Below are 6,691 nucleotides of genomic sequence, written 5' to 3' on the forward strand. Positions count from 1 at the left end.
CCAGTACTGGATTTAGATAGAAACTGCTGACATTATTAGCTGTGTGGCGTTTGCGCAAGATTTTGTTAGAAGCCAACATCATAAAGCTGTCCATTCTGTCAACTAGTTTCAGGGCAAATATTTTCTCCCCTCTCCCCCAACACCAAATTGTGATGACAGGTTTCTAAGTGGTTTTAGTCTGAAATGTGACAAAAAGTATATTTTTGGCAACTGATCTTGCTTTGTGTCCAATGTGATATTTTGTCCCTTATGGCCTGGAATATCTTATGTAGTTAGAGCCTTTTGAGACATATCCCCTCCCTCAGAGTATGGGGAGAAATTCTACCTGGAGTTTTGTTCCTGTGGAAGAGAAAATCCAGCCTTTTACTAGGTCCTGCAATTAACTGAAGCAGCAGGAACTAGCAAGGAATGCTTGTAATATGGAACATATCATGTATAGTAAAATGTCATTTTCAAGTGCTTTCTGAACTATACATCCCAGTAGTGAAGCAGCTCTGAAATATCATGTGACTTTCTCACAGTGTGTGCACTCCGTATAACCTCGCCTTTGATCATGATGTCACTTTAGATGAAAGACTCGCGTGAAGAGTGGTACCTTGTATGTTAGGATCAGCTGATATCCTCTGGGATATGAACAGTGAAGGACTATTTAAGATGTGCACTCTATGCTTGTCGAAGAGAAGTAAGTGCTGCAATAAAAATAGTAGTCGGATATCCAAACTCACCTCAGTCTGGGTAGAAGGAAGACTTCACCTTTATGCAAAAAGACCTGCTTAATCTGAAAGTTCTCCTAGGATTTTAAGGATGAGTAATCATTTTTACTATCTTTCAGTGCAGGGTCCTAATTCAGCTCAGTGATTTCCTGAGTGCTTGAGTAGCTCTAGGTGGCCCTGCCTGAGCAAGGGGGTTGGACCAGATGATCTCCAGACGTCCCTTCCAACCTCAACCATTCTGTGATGCTGTGATTTTGATATTTTGATACCCCTTTCTTGAGTTTTACCAACAGAAGTGAAACAAACACCACAAAACAGCCTCTTCTGCTTCCGTTAGCACAAACAGGTCCCCACAGTCTCAATGTGCTCAGCGGGTGCCTTAATATAGCTTTTCTTTTGTGCCTGGGAGTTCGGCGCCTTACGTCCCAGTTGAGTGTAATATATTATGGGCTTTTCTAGTGAATTTAAAACCAGGCAAACTTACAACCACACACACTGTGGTCCAGGGATGGCAAGAGGACTCCACACACAAAATGTCAGCTGGCTTAAGCAAGCCTGTTCAGCTCCCGTTGCAGTACCTACTGGAAAACCCTCCAAAACCCAGAAAAAGCAGACCATTTCCGCAGAGGCATTTTTCTTACTCTGAAGCCTTGATCTCCTTATCAAACAAACGTGGCCAGAGATGATGTTGGGGCTGCGTCCTGTTACAGCAAATGCTTTCCTGCAGATGTGCATCCCATTTTGCTTTGGCCTTGCTCACACCTCCTTAGCATTTGCTTTCTGGGAACGTCTGAGTGATTGAGGGTGAAGGCCTGGCCCCACGCAGCTCTGCCATCTCATTCGATGGAGTCAGTATTTCACCCGCGCTAACAGTGACAGAGACTGAATGTCAGCGCTGCATGCACAGGCTTTCACAGAAATCAGTTCTTACATACAGCATTAATATTGGAAGTGCTTCTCGCTCACCTAATTGTTGGCCAGGCACAATAACCTGTGACTAATAGCCATTCACGGTTATCTAGCATGGACTGATTACAAAAATTTGCCATTAGTCCGTAACAAAAAAAATCTCAAGCTGTTAATTGACCAACATGTATTCCTGAGGAAATCAGAGTAATCAGATGGATATTCATTGCACAGAAAGGGAAGATACAGCTAGCTTGTGCATTGCTTTTATGATTCATCTGCTCTGATCTACTTTTGATTGTTTTTTCCTCCTGTGAGGCCAGTATTGTAAATCAAAGATTTGAGAAATAAGCCTGTGTTAAAGTGACCCAAATTAAAAGCCAGTTGCCACCTTTCTTCTCTTACTAGGCAGCCGTCCATTTTTGTGCAGAAACAGACATATGTCAAAGGCTGTCATACAGCTACAAAAGCAAACCGGTTAGCTCATGGTCTGCCTTTGCCAATGTTTAAGGTCAGCTACTGGAAAAAGTTACAAAACAGCTATTACGGCCAGGTATGATCCTGCGGAAGGCCCTTTATTGAGAACTGATATTCTTTGCTCATTTTTGTGCAAGTCAGTGGGACTCTGCCCTGAAAAAACAGCCTGTGATTTGCCAAAGGACAGCAAGATGTGTGCAGGTCGGTTTTGGGGTTGGTGGTGGGTTTGTTTTGGCCATTCAAGTTTTCCTGTTGTAAACTTCCTTTTTGTTGACAGATGGGACCATTCCTGAAAATGGTCAGGACAGTTTGTCCATGTGGTAGGTTTTCTTCTCCTTCACTACCTTAAAGTAAAGTATTACAGCAGCTTGAACAACACTCTTCCTGAAGAGGTTGACATGAAGGGCAGAGGCACCAGTCTGGCAGAGAGGATGCAACATCCCTGTTGCAGCCCAAGGAATTCTCAAACTTTACCTAAACATGGTCACCCTCTGGCATCTGCACTCTGGTCAGCAGCCTTCCCTGTAGGACACAGACTTGGACCTAGTTACGATTTTAATGAGCAGAGCCCAGAAAAGTAGTTGGTGACTGTAGGAAAAAAGCAAGCAAGCAGACCATAAATCAGGTCATCCGATGAATTCAGAATGCACTAAAATAATCAGAGCTTCCAATAAATTTCATTTCAAGCAGAGTAGAAACGGTTCCTCAGTCGAGAGTTCAGGACAGATTATAATTTCAGATGTGTGTCAGGCCAATGCAATATGTCTACAAAAATGTTTGCAGGCAGGCAGCAATGGCTGGTCCAGAGTCAGGCCCTCACACCAGTTGCACTTTAGTATGATTCAATAAAAAGGCGAGACTCTCTAGTTCTCTGAGCAAAGCTGAATCTAATTAAATATTTAATATTTTTTTTCCCCCCAAATCCTTTGGTTTCTTGCTCTTTCATACTGTGCTATGATGACATTTGAACAACAAATGCAGTCTTGGTAGGTTGGTCTCCTGGTACTGCTTTTTATATGAAAAGCTTGCACATCCCGGCTGAAGTCCAGATGCTGCACTTATGAGGTATTTTGTCGTGATCAATTTTTAAAAAGTATTTTTCCGTCCCATGAAATTAATAGGCACCTGGGGAAATACCAACCAACTCCTCCTCACTCCTGCAAATACTAACCCTTCCCAGATGGGAAGGGAGTTCTCTTCCCCTTTATTTACCTGCAAGATGTCCTTGCTGGTGCTCAGAATCAGAGGGAGAAGAAAAAAAAAAAGAAAACCTTCGTAAGTGGAAAACATTACAAACAGACCGACTGCACATACTCCAACTAAGAACACTGCCTTCTGAGGCTCCATTATATTGAATAAACCCTGCATAATCTTCCCAGGGTCACAGAGTGAGTCATTAGCCAGACGGCACTAAGATAGAGGCATCCTGATTTTTGTAACTACTCTGATTACTTTAAGACCCCAATTTAAAAGGCCATAGGTTTGTGCTGGCAGCACAGTCATACAGATAACTACTCACGGCTTTACAAATTGGTTTTCTTGCAATCATCTCACTACTATGGGCCTGCAGCCCTTTTTTGTTTTGTCTTTTTTACTTGTGTTCTGTTCAAAATTATTTATGTTTTTTTCTACAAAAAAGCAAGCCAGAGATGAGCAGGAGCCTCTCCTCTGCCTTCACGTGCCCACACCAGGACTGTGCGTGCCTCTCCGCAGCCCCGAGCACTCAGGCCAACTCTCTGCTCTGGGCCTGGGACCTCCGCTTCCAGCATGTTCCTGCCCGTCAGCATCAAGCATCCTTCATGCGCTCATCAGCTATGGATTGTTCTTCAAGAGAGACTTTAGGATGCTTAAAACCAACCAACTGACCCAAGAGAGCATATGAGGAGAAAAACTGAAATTGCTTTCATTTCTTTTCTTGCTAAGCTTTTCCTTATTGTTGCAGTTCCCTTTCAGAATGGGGAGTCTGTAGGTGGCTGCCTTGGCATCATCATTAAAGACAAAAAAGCTGCTGTTATGGCTGGTTAGACTTTGGATGCCACATTCCCTGTGGAATAGTAAAGGGAGAGTTTCTTCTTGCACTTATTTTTCTAACAAACAATGAATATTTGTTTTCATAGACTTCTGTGGTGTTTGCACCCACCATGTAGCCTGGCAGAGCATGTCGGGAGAGATGATGGTCTGGCTAGACCCATCCAGCCACCACAGCACTCTGGTTAAGCAAAGGCTGGTTCAATATAGACCAAAACAAGTAACTGTGGAAAATGGTCACTTGACACCTTTTAGATAGAATACAGGTATTTTCTGAAGATTGTAGATGCACTTTTATATGTCACTAAAATAACTGTAATTTCTCATTACGACCCTTAATACCTGAATGAAAATTATTCATGTAGGTGTGCTTCAAAAGGTACTGCCCCTTCACAGAGGGAACACCTTTGGCCATACTGGCTGACACTTTCATGGCAAAGGCATAGTTAATTTTAAAGTGGAAAAGCAGCACAGGCTTGCAGCATGAGACAGTTATATGTCTTTGACTCTTCATTTCATACATAAAGACATCCAATGGAAAAAAAAAAAACAGATCAATAAAAAGAAATCTACATTTGCTTCTGCACTAGAAAAAATACGTATAGGTTTGGAATTTTTCTTTTTCGGCACCATGTTTCTTTTTCCTTTAAAAGATTTTTTTTTTTTTTTTTTAGTGAGATACAACTAGGTACCAGTGTATTGTTATAACATGCACAGTAATTTCAAATGATTAATACCCTGACAGCATAATCTTACAACAAATAATTTTTATCCCTTATCTAAAATCAACTTTTAATTAAAACAATACATTATATTTGTTTTCTGATACTAAATTACCCTGATTATTTTAAAATTACGTGTGATGTTGGCACACAGTAAATATACGGCATGTATATTTCTGTTGGGCTTTACTGTCTGCCTGAAACGTGAATTTCAATTATTAAGCATTAGTAAGTATTTAGGAATGTCCTGCTATTTAGAGTCTGCAATTAATTTTGCAGGAACGATCTCTATCTTTTTGTAGCCTACATTTTAGAAGGAACACACTATCTTCTTTCAAAACTGTACTGTAGTTGCACAAAATGGGTATTTTTTTTCTAACCTTAACAAGAAAGGTTGCAGGAACCAGAGCCCAGCTGAAACCTGGATCAAGCTCCAATAAAGGTTTCATATGGGCGTATATTACGTATTTTCAAATTCAGTGCATCTTGTTGGCGTGTCATATGGGCAACCCTGACTCTGTACTACACTCTGCCACTGCATGCCAGTTACTTTGATGTTTTATATTTAACTCAGGCAGCTGAAAGTCATCTACAGACACTCACTCTCCCTCAAGAACATGCATGTCAACATGTGGCTGCAATGAAAACGGAAAGACACCTGTATGCGTCACCGTCCGCCTCTGCACGTCCCCTGTAAGGCTGATGAGAGAATGTCTCTGTGCCTTCTTCACAGAGCTATTAAAGGCAAGCAGAGTTTTTCCTCTATTGTAATCCTAACAATGCACCTAAAACTAGCTTCACTAATAATGAAACTAGACACTCAGTACATTGGAATATTTTATTTTTTGACTTTACATGCGGTGTTAAAAACCCAAAGAACGTATTATTTACACATCCACAATACAAGTTTACAAGATATCTATACATGTTAAAGTACTCTATAGTATAGAGCAGCTTCATTTAAGGGTTACTTTTTTTATGCCGTACCATTAAAAAAGATACAATCTGCGTTTACCTTTGCACAAATGGATAAAGCATCTTTTATTATTAAATTAACAGAATAAGGACTAGGTTGAATGTTAGAAATTTCAACATAAATACTGAGAGAACTCACATTACCATCTACAAGGCAGCACAATGTTACAGGAGGTTATCAGGGTTCACACACATTTATCTTTCGATTTCACAAGTCTGTATTAATTAATATTTGTAAAGTGAATTCAGATCAGTTTGTGTCTTTTGACAACCAAGTACATTTTTAATAGTTATTAATCTGTAGTGTTTTAGTTGCAAGACAGAAGTGTTTAGGAAGAGAGATCATTGATTTTTTGGATCTAGAGGTCTCAGGAAATAAATGTTCCTTACAGCCTTACAAGAAAAAATGACTACTTCTATCCTTTATTCTTTGTTCTGTAACAGAGAGCCAGTTTTCAGTGACTAACCTTTTCTCCCCTTTGAACACATAACATAAATCTCCACCGTCTCTGAAACCCATTGCAGTTATTTGTCCCGCTAATTCATGAATACTCCTCTGCCGTGGTTATTTCTATAGTTATGTTCAATAAACAATGTGGTAGTGTGTAGTTTGCAAACTAAAATAGCCATCTGTGTTGAACATCAGCTGCAAGTGGATACTGTAAAACCTACTAAATAGCTTACACAACTTTAGCAGGTGTTCCATTACCCTAGAAACCTCATTTGATTTCACATTATAACTGTTTGATCCTTCAGAGAGCTGGAGTGGAATGTTTATCATGGTAAGGTGATTTAATGCTGCTGTCTTCTTGGATTGTAGGCTGCCTTTAGTTACCATTAATTATTCTTGCTTTTTATCTTTTTTTTTTT

Source organism: Fulmarus glacialis, unplaced genomic scaffold (genome assembly GCF_000690835.1).
Source record: "Fulmarus glacialis isolate BGI_N327 unplaced genomic scaffold, ASM69083v1 scaffold16935, whole genome shotgun sequence".
NCBI lineage: Eukaryota > Metazoa > Chordata > Aves > Procellariiformes > Procellariidae > Fulmarus > Fulmarus glacialis.